We start from the raw sequence: 15,258 nt of genomic DNA, 5'->3' as shown, positions 1-15,258 counted from the left end.
GGAAAATAATCATCAATCAATACCAACAACTTTGTAGTGTCTTGAGGAATTTAGTTCCTTTTCAGGATATAAAGTTAATTTAGAGAAAAGTGACCTAATGTGCGTGGGTAAATGCATGGTTCGCCTTCCAAAGATCCTGTTTAAAGTTGTTGATGCCATTAAATAACTTGGCTTGGAACTACATAGGAATCCTAAGCATTGGTATTAATTAAATTGTATGCCTCTTTTGCAAAAGATTAAAACAGACCTTCAACTATGGGCTTCCTATCCGCTATCCATTAAGGCTTGGATAAACTCAAATAAAACAATTATTTTTCAACGTTTTCTTTATCCTCTCCAAAATTTACCTTTATTTATATTTAATAACGATTTACGGAGGCTCTCTTCATTTCTCTCTAAGTTTATATGGAAGGATAAGAAACCTCGAATTGCCCTAAATAGACTAACGCAAAAATGTGGAACAGCTGGACTAGTGCTTCCCAATTTTAAGTTATATAACTGGGCTGCATTGGTGAAAATTGCCTTAGATTGGATTGCTGAAACCAACATAGTATCTTCTTTTGATATAGAAACATCCCTAGTCTTTCCTTGTTCTTTAAAGGCTATACAGCACTGTACTCAATGAAACTTGCCTTTGAATGTTGCCTGTCTCATTTCAATTTAGAACATAGTTTTAGCATGGTAGAAGTCTTGCTCCCTTCTGGGCATTGATTATACCCTCTCAGATTTTCTGCCTATAACTGGTAACCCACAATTTCAGGTATAAATCAAAAAGTATTTAAATGTTGGCCCAAAAAGGGTCTTCAATTTGTGGAACAATTATTTGACGAAAATTGTCAGATGCTTTCTGCTGAATTAATTTTTCAATATTATGATCTACCTAGGTCGAATCTGTTTGCCTATTTTCAAATACGACATTATATATCTTCGCAGAAATGGTCTTTCCCACCCTTCAGTCACATGATCTGATATCAAGATCTGTATGCAAACATTTAGAACTGGTGACGCTTCAATTTCATTGATGTACGACATCATGCTTACTAAACAAAGCTTACTATTTCTGGACAATCTGTGTAATTTCTGGTTACCTGCTATCTCTTCAATAGATCATAAAAAAATTAAACAAAGTTTCGCTACCCTTATTAAGTGTAAAATTTCAATGAGCTGGAAAGAATCGCATATGAAACTTATTAACAATTTCTATTTATCCCCGCTTAATATCTCAAAATTCTATCCAACAAAGTCTAGTGCTTTTCCTTGTTGTTCCAACTCTAAAGCAGATCTACTTCATATTTTCTGGTTCTGCCCTAAAATCAACCAATTTTGGTTGAAAATTGTATTCTGATCAACAAACTCTATAATATGACTATCCTTTCACCAGAATATATTCTCTTGTTATTCTCCACACAGAACCATAGAGTCAGTAATCAGATGAAAACTCTAAATACTATTATATTGACAGTTTGGCATTACATACTTAAAAATTGGAAAGCTAACAGTGCCCCGGGTCTCTCTCAGGTTCTTAAGGGCATCCAAGACCAAATTGTTTATGAATCATATCGTCTTCAGTCAGCTACGGAGAAAAGAATTAAAAATGTCCTGATGGGATGGTTACCTATCATTAAATCATACCCAACCCCTATCAAAAAACGGATCCTATTCCCATTTCTATCCTCTATTAGTTTTGCGGAATTGGTGCTTTTAGATCTTTTTCCTCATACATGGATTACTAACTACAGAGAGGTGCATTGAGAATTACCAGCATTCAAGCTTTAGTAAACTAAGGGGTGGGAATAGTTAAGGAGAGGAGTGAGAGGAGGGGATATAAAAAATATATTATCAGTTGGAGCTTATATATATATATATATATATAAAGTACTTCAGAAGAATCTCTACCTGATTGGAAGGGATTTAGCAATCCTATTATAGAATGTCTTGTATTTGTTATAGATTATATACTGTAAATTGTATTTCTGGCTTTATCTGTTTAAGATGTTTTGAACATGAATGACATATGTGAATTGATGTTTGGAACTGAAATGCTCCTTTTTCTTTGTATTTTTATAATTTTACCTTGTACTCTGTCTTACCTTTTTTTATGTTTTATGAATTAAATAAAGCAATAAAAATTGAAACAAAAAACAGAAAGGAAACTTATTGCAATGGGACATATGGGGCAACAGCACAAGGAATAATGTAAGCTAAATGTGGCTTAAAATAAATAACTTTATACAGTGGCATTTACAGCAGCTAGTTAATCGGGATCAAATGTACATCCTGACGGAGTCAGGAAAGCATGTGGGTAGAGCTGTGTGTAATCTGTGGGCCTAGTTGGGCACTCTGTGGGTGTTAATGAGTGGAAAGTAATATGAAATGTTTTCTGGGGCTTGGCTAGGCAGCAAAAAACATCAGTTGGAAAGGACTATTTTGTCCCTCCTCCTCAGCCCAATAAGGCGCAATCTGGAAGATTGGGGTAGTTGTGCATACCCTTGCATCCACATAAAACAACCTCTATTTCTATATAAAATAAATAGAGATTTGTGGCCATTTTTTAAGCAGGAAAATATGAGTTTTCAACTGGTTTTATTATAATGTTGAGTTTCGCTATAATACAGTCCTACACAACTGTCATGTATTTGAGATTTTAAAAAAAGCATTCGGCTTTGGACAAATACGTTTTTTGTAAAGATTTGGTGATACATCAGTATCATAAAACTGGTTCCTCTAGATCTCACTATAATTGATACCTTCAATGCACACTCAAACAAAACGTTATCCACTCAGAAACGTTAAAATTTCATAGAATGCAGTAAAAAGTTATAAAGAGTTGAGCCCCTAAGGGTATCAGGGCTGAAGGTTAGCTATTTCTATATAATCATTTAAATCAACAAATAAAGGTTATAGAGTATATATAAACTCATAAAAACTCATATCAAAACATTTGATCAACTATACATATAAAGATTTTAATATTGCATATAATAAAATACAATTTTATAAAATTTCAGTTGTGGCCACAACTATCTAAATAAATAACTGATAATGGAATATTTCCAAAAAATATAAAAAGTATATAAAAAATATATAAAACGTTATGCGTCTTCAAAAATGCAACAATTCTTGCAATTATTTCGAAATGGATACTTGCTTAGTTCTTCTAAGTCGTTTTTATGTATTCAAGGCAAAATTGCAACAAGTTATGGTCAAGGCAGAATTGCAACATATTATTGCTGTACAATGCAGCGTTCCCTAGCCGTTATTTGCTCAAACCGGCTGTTATAGTATTTTAGCCAATCAGCTTGTTATTCCATTTTAAAAAGTTCAGTTACTTTGGAAAGGCAGAATTGCAACGTATTATTGCTGTATAATACTGCGTTCCCCAGTCAGCTTATTATTCCATTTAAAGAGTTTTGTTACTTTGGAAAGGCAGTTCTTAAATATTTCACAATAAAACGATGTGTTTCCTTACAGTGTTGATCTCTTTTATGTTCAGTGCAACTTTCTAACCTCACGGTTAACATAAAGGGGGGCTCTTACCTCTTATGTTCAGTGTTTACTCGGATAGAGTCCGGGGTAGCTTCTTTATTCAAGCCTTACCTGAGCCTTCCACTTCAGTTACCGGGTATCTTGGAAAAGTATCTGGGTAGAGCTGTGTGTAATCTGTGGGCCTAGTTGGGCACTCTGTGGGTGTTAATGGGTGGAAAGTAATATGAAATGTTTTCTGGGGCTTGGCTAGGCAGCAATAAACATCAGTTGGAAAGGACTATTTTGTCCCTCCTCCTCAGCCCAATAAGGCGCAACCTGGAAGATTGGGGTAGTTGTGCATACCCTTGCATCCACATAAAACAACCTCTATTTCTATATAAAATAAATAGAGATTTGTGGCCATTTTTTAAGCAGGAAAATATGAGTTTTCAACTAGTTTTATTATAATGTAGAGTTTCGCTATAATACAGTCCTACACACAACTGTCATGTATTGAGATTAAAAAAAAAGCATTCGGCTTTGGACAAATACGTTTTTTGTAAAGATTTGGTGATATATCAGTGATTTGTTAGAAAAAAGGATAACTGAAAAAAATAGTGAATAAAAAGAAGAACAAACAAATATGTGAACAAATTAATTAGTTCACTCATTTTGGGCCAGATTACAAGTGACAAGCTAATGATAGCACTCACGCAATAGCCAATATCACTTGACCCTGCTACCATTAGCGTGCAACTTTAATAGTACAAGTCCATGGTAAAGTGAACTAACCAGAGAAGGATTTGTGCGGCCAACTTCGCACGTGTGCAACCTATACTTTCAATGAATATAGCATCCACACTAACTTGTACTGGTATTAAAAGTTATAGTTTGCACACAAGCACAAGGCAAAACTGCCCTATAATATTTAGCGCGGCTTGAGACCGGAAGTAAACTGTAACGGTTAAAAACAAAGTTAGACAAAACACATCACAAACACATTAAAATAACATATTACACATATAGATTTATTTTTTTATAAAAAGTATATGGCAAAGTGTTTGACTAGGAAGCGCTCCAATGTGTGTGTGTGTATATATATATATATATATATATATATATGTGTGTGTGTGTATATAAGTGTATACATGTGGTGTGTATTTTTGTGTTTATATGTGTAAATATGCATGTGCACACATACATACATATACACACATATAAACACATACATACACATGTATAGACTCATATAGACATATATATACACTTTTAACCCTTTCCCAGTCAAATACCTGCAATATCATTTGTATAAAATTTTAATGTGTTTTTAAATGTTTTAAAATTAAATACTTTACTTTCCAATGTTCTTCACATAGAAAAAAATCATTTTTATTTAATATATATATATATATATATATATATATATATATATATATATATGTATACAGGTGGCCCTCGGTTTACAACGGTTCAATTTGCACCGTTTCAGAATAACAACCTTTTTTTTCAGTCATGTGACTGCTATTAAAAAGCATTGAGAAGTAGTGCATTGATTAAAATAGCCAGTAGGTGGAGCTGTCCGCTTGAGTTGCAGCAAAGATATGCAAGCCAAGCAAGATGAAATTAATCAGTTTAACCAGACCTGAGCTATAGAGCAGATTTCAAAGGAACAAGATCTTCTTGTCTATAAATCAGTTCAGATTGGAATGCATAGAAATAACTGTTGGCAGAAAAATGCAATTAAAGTCTGTGTTGTGTGATTATTTTATTAGGTTTATAATGCTGTTTAGCAAATGTTTTTGTTCATTTAACTTAGTTTAATTATATATTCTGTGTTGTGTGATTATTTTATTAGGTTTATAATGCTGTTTAGCATTTAATGTCTTCATTTCAAAGCTTTAAAAATAATGTATTAGGTCTTACTTATGACAATTTTGAGAGGGGTCTGGAACCTAACTCCCCCACTTCTCATTGACTTACATTATAAACTGGGTTTCGATTTACAACGGTTTCGATTTACAACCATTCCTTCTGGAACCTAACCCCGGTGTAAACTGAGGGCTACCTATATATATATATATATATATATATATATATATATATATATATATATATGTTTATACAATTTATATCTATGTATATATATATATATATATATATATATATATATATATATATACTTTGCACATACTTTACATTCCAATGTTCTTCACATAGAAAAAAAAAACATTTTTATTTAAAAAAAAAAAAAAAAAAATATATATCTATATATATATATATATATATATATTACACAAATAATACACAATCAGCGCTAGAAGGATATGAGATATCTGTTTGTCTAAATATATAATCCCATCCGTTACCCAGATTATATATATATATGTGTATATTAGACAAATACAGTTTCTGTGACCAACAGTCTCATGTATATCAGTGTGGTTAGTCTATGGAAAAAAAGTTCCTTATGATCCACAGTGCAGGTTCCCGTGTGCATATATATATGGCAGCCCGTTTGGAAATAAAGGTGATCCCCCGCAGGGCGAGGTTCCTCTTGTTAATCTGAAAAGTAGGTGACAAAACAGGCGCACAAGGCACACTTCGTGTAATACGTTCTGGTATTGAAAATAATATAGAAATGTGAAATATCCACGCTCACCTGGCAATACCTCAAAATATGAGGTATTTAAAACGCCTTAGTGTTAGTGCAGTCTTCCTCCTCTCATCCCTCTGTCTCTCCACGATCTTCAGATGTCCAGAATCTTTCCCTTGTTAATGGGAAGCTCTTGCACAAACTTAATCACTCAACTCGGATCCCGAACCTTTCAGCTCAGCAGACAACAACACGATGATGTTGTTGTCTGCTGAGCTGAAAGGTTCGGGATCCGAGTTGAGTGATTAAGTTTGTGCAAGAGCTTCCCATTAACAAGGGAAAGATTCTGGACATCTGAAGATCGTGGAGAGACAGAGGGATGAGAGGAGGAAGACTGCACTAACACTAAGGCATTTTAAATACCTCATATTTTGAGGTATTGCCAGGTGAGCGTGGATATTTCACATTTCTATATTATTTTCAATACCAGAACGTATTACACAAAGTGTGCCTTGTGCGCCTGTTTTGTCACCTACTTTTCATATATATATATATATGTGTGTTTATACAATTTATCTCTCTCTCTCTCTCTCTCTCTCTCTCTATATATATATATATATATATATATATTTATATCTATATCTATATATATATATATATATATATATATATATATATACATATATAGGTATAGATATATATTTTACAATATAATCTATAGACACATATATATTTATTATTATTTTTTTATTTTTTTTATAATATTCATAACTCAGTTTGGGTTTTAACAATGTGCCCTCAAGGTTGTGATATCTGAAGTCCTGAACTAAGTTTGCATCAGACTTTTACTCAAGCAGCAACTTTTAACTTTCAACTTGTAATACATGCGCTTAAATGGCCAAGCTACATTTTTACTTTGAGCACAGAAAGCAAAAAAATGATTCAGTGCACCACTTGTAATATAGCCCTTTGCTAGGAACCATAAAATGGGTCAGGAAAGGAGCGGCTATTGTTTTGCTAATCTGCTCCTTCATTTGCAATAATGTACAGGGGTTTTGACCATTTATTTGAGCAACAGCCTCTGTCCAATCCTGCCATAGTATTACTAATTGACTGATTTTAGGGACAGCCAGTCAGGCACTAAATGTTGATTTTAATTCATACAGACTTGTCCAATCAAGCCTTAACCTAGCATAGGGAGGTGGGAGACTAGGGAATCACTGCCATGTTTGTAAAGTGCAGTTGTGTGCTCCTGGAGTTTTCCAGTCATTTGCCATCTCTTTGCTGCCCTCAAAGAATATTTTGCCAAATTGCCAGTATGTAACGTGTTAAACTTACTCCCAAATTTACTCAGTCAGTTAGTCAATTAACACTTGCTTTATCTATGCAAAGATGAAGGAGCAAAGCTACAGAGAAAGATGTAGGAAGTTTTAAAAAAAAGTGACATCTGGTGATATAAAATATATAATATATGTAAAATTTTATTAAAATTAGTTGTATTATAGTATTTTGCTTCCCATTGGAAATAATAGGAATAAATTAATAATAAAGGAACAAATTTATTTAACAAAATGAGTGTCTACATGAACAATATTCAGCCAAAAAGAACTTCAGTAAAAATATGAAATTAATTTTTCGGGCAAAATACATTTCTTGCACGTTCACATCTCTAATAAAAATCATTCACACACAGATTCCTACTTGTAGTCAGAACAGTTTATCTCTGACACAGTCTGATAAATAATTAGATAAAACCAAGCTGGTTGCTATCCCCAAATAATTTAGTTTACAATATCAATTCACCTCTCTCATCATTATATATTCTATTCAGCCATTTCTTTGTGTCCCCTTGGTCTCTCCTTGTCTATTTGTCTTCCCCGTTCAATTCAATACTGCTTACGCTTACTGTCAAATCTACAAATTAAATCATTCAAGAGCTCGGTTTGATCAAAAGAGGACTCTGCTGTCTTGTGTCAGTGGCTGATGCATTTTTAAGTAACATGTATTTGACATTTCATTTCTGCACTGAAACATCCACCATTGCTGAGCCTCATGCTGTGAAGTTGATTTATGAACGGACTGAGCTGCCAGTGTATTAGACTGTATTTCACCCTGTTGTTCACTAGCAGTTCTATTTAAAAGTCAATGGGTAGGCTGCTGATTCACATGAATGTCATTTTCAGATAATAGTAAATCAGAGCAAATGCAGCAACTAAAATCAAAGTTCTTTACACAAACAAAGTGTAATTTTCTTAATTAATTTTTTTTTAATGCATGGCCTAGATTCAAATATAAAATATACCAAAAAACAACAAACATTTTAAAGATTTAACTTTTAATAATAGGCACATAATGGTAGGGTGACCATATTGCCGCTTTAAATAGGGACAAATATGAAAAATACATATGTCATGGCTGTTTTCAGGGCTGTTTAAAGAAATGTTTTGTATAAGAACCCTGACATATGTATTTTTCACATGTGTCCCTTTTTAAAGCGGCAATATGGTCAGCCTACATAATGGTCAATGCTAATCTAGACGATTCTGTTTTTTTGGCTTCGGATTTGCCTTTTTCAACAGCAGAGTACCACAATGCAAATAATAGCGCCATTTCTGTATTGCAAAAATATTGGATTGGATATAGGAAAAGTCACCCATATAATGCATGTACAGTTTCAACTTGAGCAAACGCAATCCAACTGACAACAAAGTATTGACTAAATATCAACAACAAAATAGACACATCAAATTCAACAGCCAAAGGTACTTGATAAGCGCTCAACACCTACAGATTGACCAATAACACACATTGGATAAACAGTAACAATATGGGCCACCAATGTTGCGTATGCTTTTTAATGATGATTTCATCACGCCAAATAAAAAACAATGCTGAACTTTTCATAAGCATCAATTAAATGTTAATATAAATAAAAAAAATATGAAGAAAACATATCTACAATATATGAACAGTTGCAACATGCCGAGAGAGAAGAGACTGTCAGCAGGGATGGGCGAATGTGTCAAAACTACAATTTGCTTGGATGAACGAATAGTCCTGTGGACAATTGTTTTGGATAAACAAATGTTGGGATGAAAACCCTTAAAATTAGTTAAACTAATATTATTTGCGATTTTAAAATGTTTTGTTTTTTGAATGTTGATTAAATATCCACATTCAAAATTTTGAATGTAACATTCGATTTAAAAAATAATATTCAGAAGTTCAATATTTTATGCGCTAGGGAATTAAGTAAATTGATACTAAGGGGCCTACTTATGATGCTGCGAGCGGACATGATCCAATGTAGCGTATCATGTCTACTGCACATCGATAAATGCCGACAGCATACGCTCTCTGCATTTATCATTGCACCAGCAGTTCTTGTGAACTGCTGGTGCAATACCACCCCCTGCAGATTCGCGGCCGCTAGCAGGCGGTGTCAATCAACCCGATCATATTCGATCTGGATGATTTCTGTCGATTTCTGTCCGCCACCTCAGAGCAGGCGGACAGGTTATGGAGTAGTGGTCTTTAGACCGCTGCTTTATAACTTCCATACGTAGCTTGATAAATATGCCCTATAATAGATACAAATATATGGATTTGAATTTTCTATTTTGAATATTGCATTTAAAGAGAGCATTAGAAATACTATTACATTAAACAAACATTATAATGTTATACAAACATTCGAAATTCAAAACAAACAAATGTGTTAAAATTTGTTTCATTTTTCAAATCTTGCAAAACATTTGCCCATCCCTAACTGTCAGGAGAGGAGCAGAACGAGGAGGCTGGGTAGCATAGAGAGCAGTTGTATTTTTTTGTGTATCGATTGGGTTTTTGGTGACAGCTATTATTGGTAATTAACTCTTTAAGGGCCAGGAATTTCAGAGAAAAACTTGCTCAAAGGACCAGAGAATTTCTTAGCATTTTTGCTATCACTACATTAAAACAGAAATAGAGGCTTATTTTTTTTTTTTTTTTTTTTAGTATCAAAACTTTATATACAATTATTTTTAGAAAACAGCCTAAAGTATTGATCTAGGCCCATTTTGGTATTTCATGCCACCATTTCGCTGCCAAATACGCTCATATTAAAAACTTTTTCACAAACTTTGGGCTTCTCACTGAAATTATTTACATATCACTTGTGCAGTCATTACATGAATAGTTGTAAAAGCTTTTCTGGGATCTCCTTTCTACAGAAATAGCAGACATGCATGGCTTTGCTTGTGAGTGCCACCCACTAGGCCACCAACAATATCCGGCCTATAATGTTGCCGAATCGCCAAAAAACAGCATTTAATCGCTCATCCCCCTGCATAATGAAAAGGGCCGTGATGTGCATGACAACCACAGTTCCCTCTAAGGTGTGCGGCTGTGCGCACACACACCTTCTTCCAACAGAGTGCTCATGAGATGTTAAAATGCTCACAACCCTGATTGAATAATACTTTCTTTGTTTTCATTTATTATTAGAAAGAAAATAATATGTGGCAGTAAAGGAGACAGCACATTATATGAATGGAACAGTCATTAGTCAGTTTAGGGAGAGCACTAGTTTTATAGAGAGGTGTGATTCAGGACTCAAGGAAGAGAGCGTATTAGCAGAGAGCGTACCCGCTATCCATATAGTTCAGGCATTAGGAGTTAGACTAGAAAGACCACACTAGATACTTAGAGTGGGCAGTAGTTAGCGGAGAGAGCGGGAAATACTTTTTTTAACAGCCTGCACTTCAATCTGAGTCTTCTGACTGAGCGGTGTGCGAATGAGAGACATCAATCAGAATTCAAGCTTCTGAAAATGGTAAGTAAGCCGGCCTTTTCCTTGTTATAGGAAGCTCATTTGAAAAATATTTTTATTGAGGTTTATGATAATCACATTGATAGGAAAAATACAAGCACCACACATTTTGCAATATTGAATATAATGCCTGTAGGTCTCGCTTTTATACAGGTTACATACCTATTTTTTCTAACTTTATGTTAACCACTAAAAATAACATCTGCTGAGAAATAACTTTCCCAACTGATAAAGAATGGCCACTCTTGGAGCAGCCTGAACATATTTATAATATGGAGGAAAGCAATAGGGAAAAATATCAATATATAATAGCACTGAGACAAAAAAAATCATTAGAAGCGAAACAGGGAGAAAATAAGAAGCCATTAAATTAAAAAAAAAAAAAAAAAAAAAAAACAACTCATAAATATTTTTACAAATATAGGAAAAAAACAAATTATATATAATATCTTTAAATTAGATGAGGTGAGAGCCAAAGGAGCAATAAAGGACAGTAGGACATAAGATAAAAAGTACCTATCAGATTGAACAGTTATTAATAGACATGTGCGATTCGGTTCGGCCCAAATCAAAATTTGGACGAATTTGTTCGAATTCGGAGATTCGGATCGATTCGAATTTCCGAATTGCGGTAGTTCCGAATCTACTGAATAAATCCGAATCGATTCAAATTTATTCGGTAGATTCGGATGGATTCGGATGGCTGTGTATTACACTAGTATACTAGTGTAATACACAGCACATTCCACTTTACAGTGACCGAATTTTCGAAAATCCGAATCGATTCGAACCAAATCGAACCGAAACGAATGCCAACCGAATTTTTTCGAATCCGAAAGAATCCGAATGAATCCGAAACTAATTCATTCGATTTCTTCCGAATTCAAATCGATCCGAACCAAAATTCGAATCGGTCCGAATCGATCCAAACCGAACAAAATTTTTTGCGGCTGCACATGTCTAGTTATTAACTGTCAAGGCTTAGTAGGTTAAAGATTTTTCAACTATTGCTGTGGATCTACAGCTGCGGATCAGATGTAATGTTTCACTCAGCACTTAATTAACATATGACGATGTTAACCATAATGGGGCTCAGAGTGAGTTAATAAACTTTAAGTCTATGTGGAGACTTAGGGATAAATAAAGGAGTAACTTAATATGTTAAGTATCCATTAAGAAACAAATTTACAAAGTAATTCTTTCTGATGATTTGTGGAAAAGTATCAGTTCATGTGTATCACAATACGATTAATGTAGCAATTCCTCTGTGCCCAAATTAGTGAGGTGTGCACCAGAGATTTAAAGTCACAATTAGATGTTACACAACTCTGTTAGCTGTAGTGAGTTAGTCGCAGGTTACCTGTTGAATCGGCTGAGAACAGAGAACTCGAGCGGCACTCGAGACAACAGTTGATAGGCGGTGAGTGACAGCTTACTGAAAAACGGTTGCGGTTGGCGTCTGACGTCACAGGACTGAAGTCCGCGGGAGAAATAAACTCACAAATCTTCCGGTAATGTTGCAAAAGCACTCAGATGTTTGAAGTATAATCCTGGCTTGATAATATAAGTGGAGATGTAACTGAAATGAATACCGTAACCAAAGTAGAGAAAATAGAACACCGTAGCAGGGTGTCAGTTTCCCTTGAAATAAGTTTTAAACTATTTTCCAATAAGGTAGCTTGAAATAAGCAGGAGCTCAGTTTGTAGCAGAGTTACCTAGGGATAAAACTCAATTACTAAGCACCTGGCTGGCGTCAGGAGAAAGCTTAAATAGGCTAGGAGGAACTAAAAGGTAAAGGTGGTATTGGTAATTGTATGACACTTAACATAAGGTGGTATAGTGAGTTCTGACAGATTGCCCCCTTCACTCAAGCCGTCCCACGGCTTGTAAGCGAGGTCTATGAGGATTCCTTGAATGGAAGCGAGACACCAATCGGGGAGCGTTCACAAGATTATGGGGTTCCCATGTGTCTTCGTCTGAAGAGTACCCTTTCCAACTGACAAGGTATTGTAGATCCCCTTTATATAAACGCGAATCCAAAATATCCTTCACTTCATAAACGTTAGGGTCTAAAGACTGAGCTTCAGGAGGTAGTAGTTGAGTTCCAGTGTTTTTTGCAGGTTTCAATAAGGAGACGTGGAATGTAGGATGGATGGCAAGAGTGGTAGGAAGTTGTAAAGTAACAGCATTTTGGTTGATGATACTTATAATACGAAATGGTCCTATAAAGAGGCTTGCTAGTTTCTTGCTTGGGGTCTGCAATTTTAGATTTTTTGTAGATAGCCAGACCCAATCTCCGATTGAATACTGTGGGGATGGCCTTCTTCTGAGGTCATAGTACTTCTTTTGTGTTTCTTGAGCTGTTTGTAGATTCCTTTGTAATAGTTGCCAATTTTCAGTAAGTCTATCAGTTAGATCCTCCACATTTGGGTTTAGAGAAGATTCTTTTGTTGAGAGACTAATCTTTGGGTGGTATGCATAATTCGCGAAGAATGGTGACATCTTACTGGACGAATTGAGAGAGCTGTTATATGCGAATTCTGCAGTTGAAAGGAATTTCTTCCAGTCTGTTTGGTGGTAGGCACAGTAGCAGCGCAGATACTGTTCAAGCCACTGGTTTAAGCGCTCTGTTTGGCCATTAGTCTGGGGGTGGTAAGCGGTGGTATAACGGTGTTCAATCTGTAACTTGTTGCAGAGGTTCTTCCAGAAACGAGAGGTGAATTGAGTTCCCCTGTCAGAATTAAGGATTTCTGGTATCCCATGTAGTTTAATAATGTTGTCTATAAATAGTTGTGCGGTTTCAGCTGAAGTTGGCAATTTGTGGTGCGGTATAAAATGAGCCATCTTGGTAAACAAGTCGATAACTACCATTAAGGTGTTCATTCCAGCTGAAGTAGGTAATTCAACTATAAAATCTATACCTAGATGAGTCCAGGGTCTTTGTGGAACTTGTATGGGCATCAGAAATCCATAAGGAGGACGTCTCTCCGATTTTGAAGTGATACATCTAGTGCAACTTTGTACATAGTTACGAACATCTACGGCCATATGTGGCCACCAATAAGTCCTTGAAATGAGGTTTAGAGTTCTTTGAATACCAGGGTGTCCAGAAAGAGGGGAATTGTGATGTTCCTTCATCAAATTTTGTCTTAATTGCTCGGGTATATATAATTTATCTGAATTGTAATATAGACCATCATTTCCTAGTGTTATTTCTTTAGGTAAATCTTGTTCAGCTTGTATTGCCTTTTGATAAACGGATTCAGAAGATGATGTGATGCCTAAGAACTTCTCGTGGGGAATCATCACTGTAGGGTTATCTTCCGAAGGTGGTTTAGGGTCTCTTCGGGAGAGAGCGTCCGCCTTTCCATTACGGTTAGCTGGTCTGTAAATAATTTGAAAATGAAATCTGCTAAAGTAAATACTCCACCTCACCTGTCTAGCTGAGAGGGTCTTATTTCTCTGGAGGTATTCCAAATTTTTGTGGTCGGTATAAACTATAACAGGTAAGAGTGTACCCTCTAGAAGATGCCTCCAGTATTCAAAAGCTTTTTTAATGGAGAGTAACTCCTTTTCCCCAATAGAGTAATTCCTTTCAGGAGGTGACATAATTTTCGAATAGAAGGCTATAGGGTGCAGAGGTTGGGTTAAAGATTCTCTTTGGGATAAGACAGCTCCTAAGGCGTAGTCCGAGGAGTCCACTTCAAGGAAATACTGTAAAGCAGGATCAGGGTGACGCAATATTGGAGCTGTTGTAAAGGAGTGTTTTAATAATTCAAATGCTTCGTTGGCCTTTGAGTTCCACCGATAGGTAGTTCTACTGCCCGTAAGGATGGTAAGAGGTTTAACGATAGAGGAATAATTTTTTATAAAATTTCCATAGTAGTTGCTGAAACCTAAAAAGCGTTGGAGATCCTTTCGGGTTTGTGGAATAGGCCAATCTTTTACTGCTTCAACCTTGTCTTGTTACATCTCGATGCCTTCAGAGGAGATGTTGTAACCAAGGAAAGATATCTTTTGAGTGTGAAATAAGCATTTCTCAGCCTTTGCATAAAGTCGATGTACTTTTAATCTTGAGAGCACCCAGCTGACGTGCTTAATATGATCTTGAAGGTTTTGAGAGTAGATCAGGATATCATCCAGATAAACTACGACACAGATGTCTAACAGGTCTCTGAAGACATCATTGATGTAGTGTTGGAAAGTAGCTGGTGCATTGGTAAGGCCAAATGGCATAACTAGGTACTCATACAGACCGTATCGAGTCCTAAAAGCAGTCAACCACTCATCTCCCTCTCTTATGCGTATGAGGTTGTAGGCCCCCCTGAGATCTAATTTAGTGAAAATCTTAGCTTTGTGAAGGCGTTCTATGAGCTCAGGTATTAATGG

Source organism: Bombina bombina, chromosome 9 (genome assembly GCF_027579735.1).
Source record: "Bombina bombina isolate aBomBom1 chromosome 9, aBomBom1.pri, whole genome shotgun sequence".
NCBI classification, from domain to species: Eukaryota; Metazoa; Chordata; class Amphibia; order Anura; family Bombinatoridae; genus Bombina; species Bombina bombina.
The sequence above is the reverse complement of the archived record's forward strand: the minus strand, read 5'-3'. Positions refer to the sequence as shown.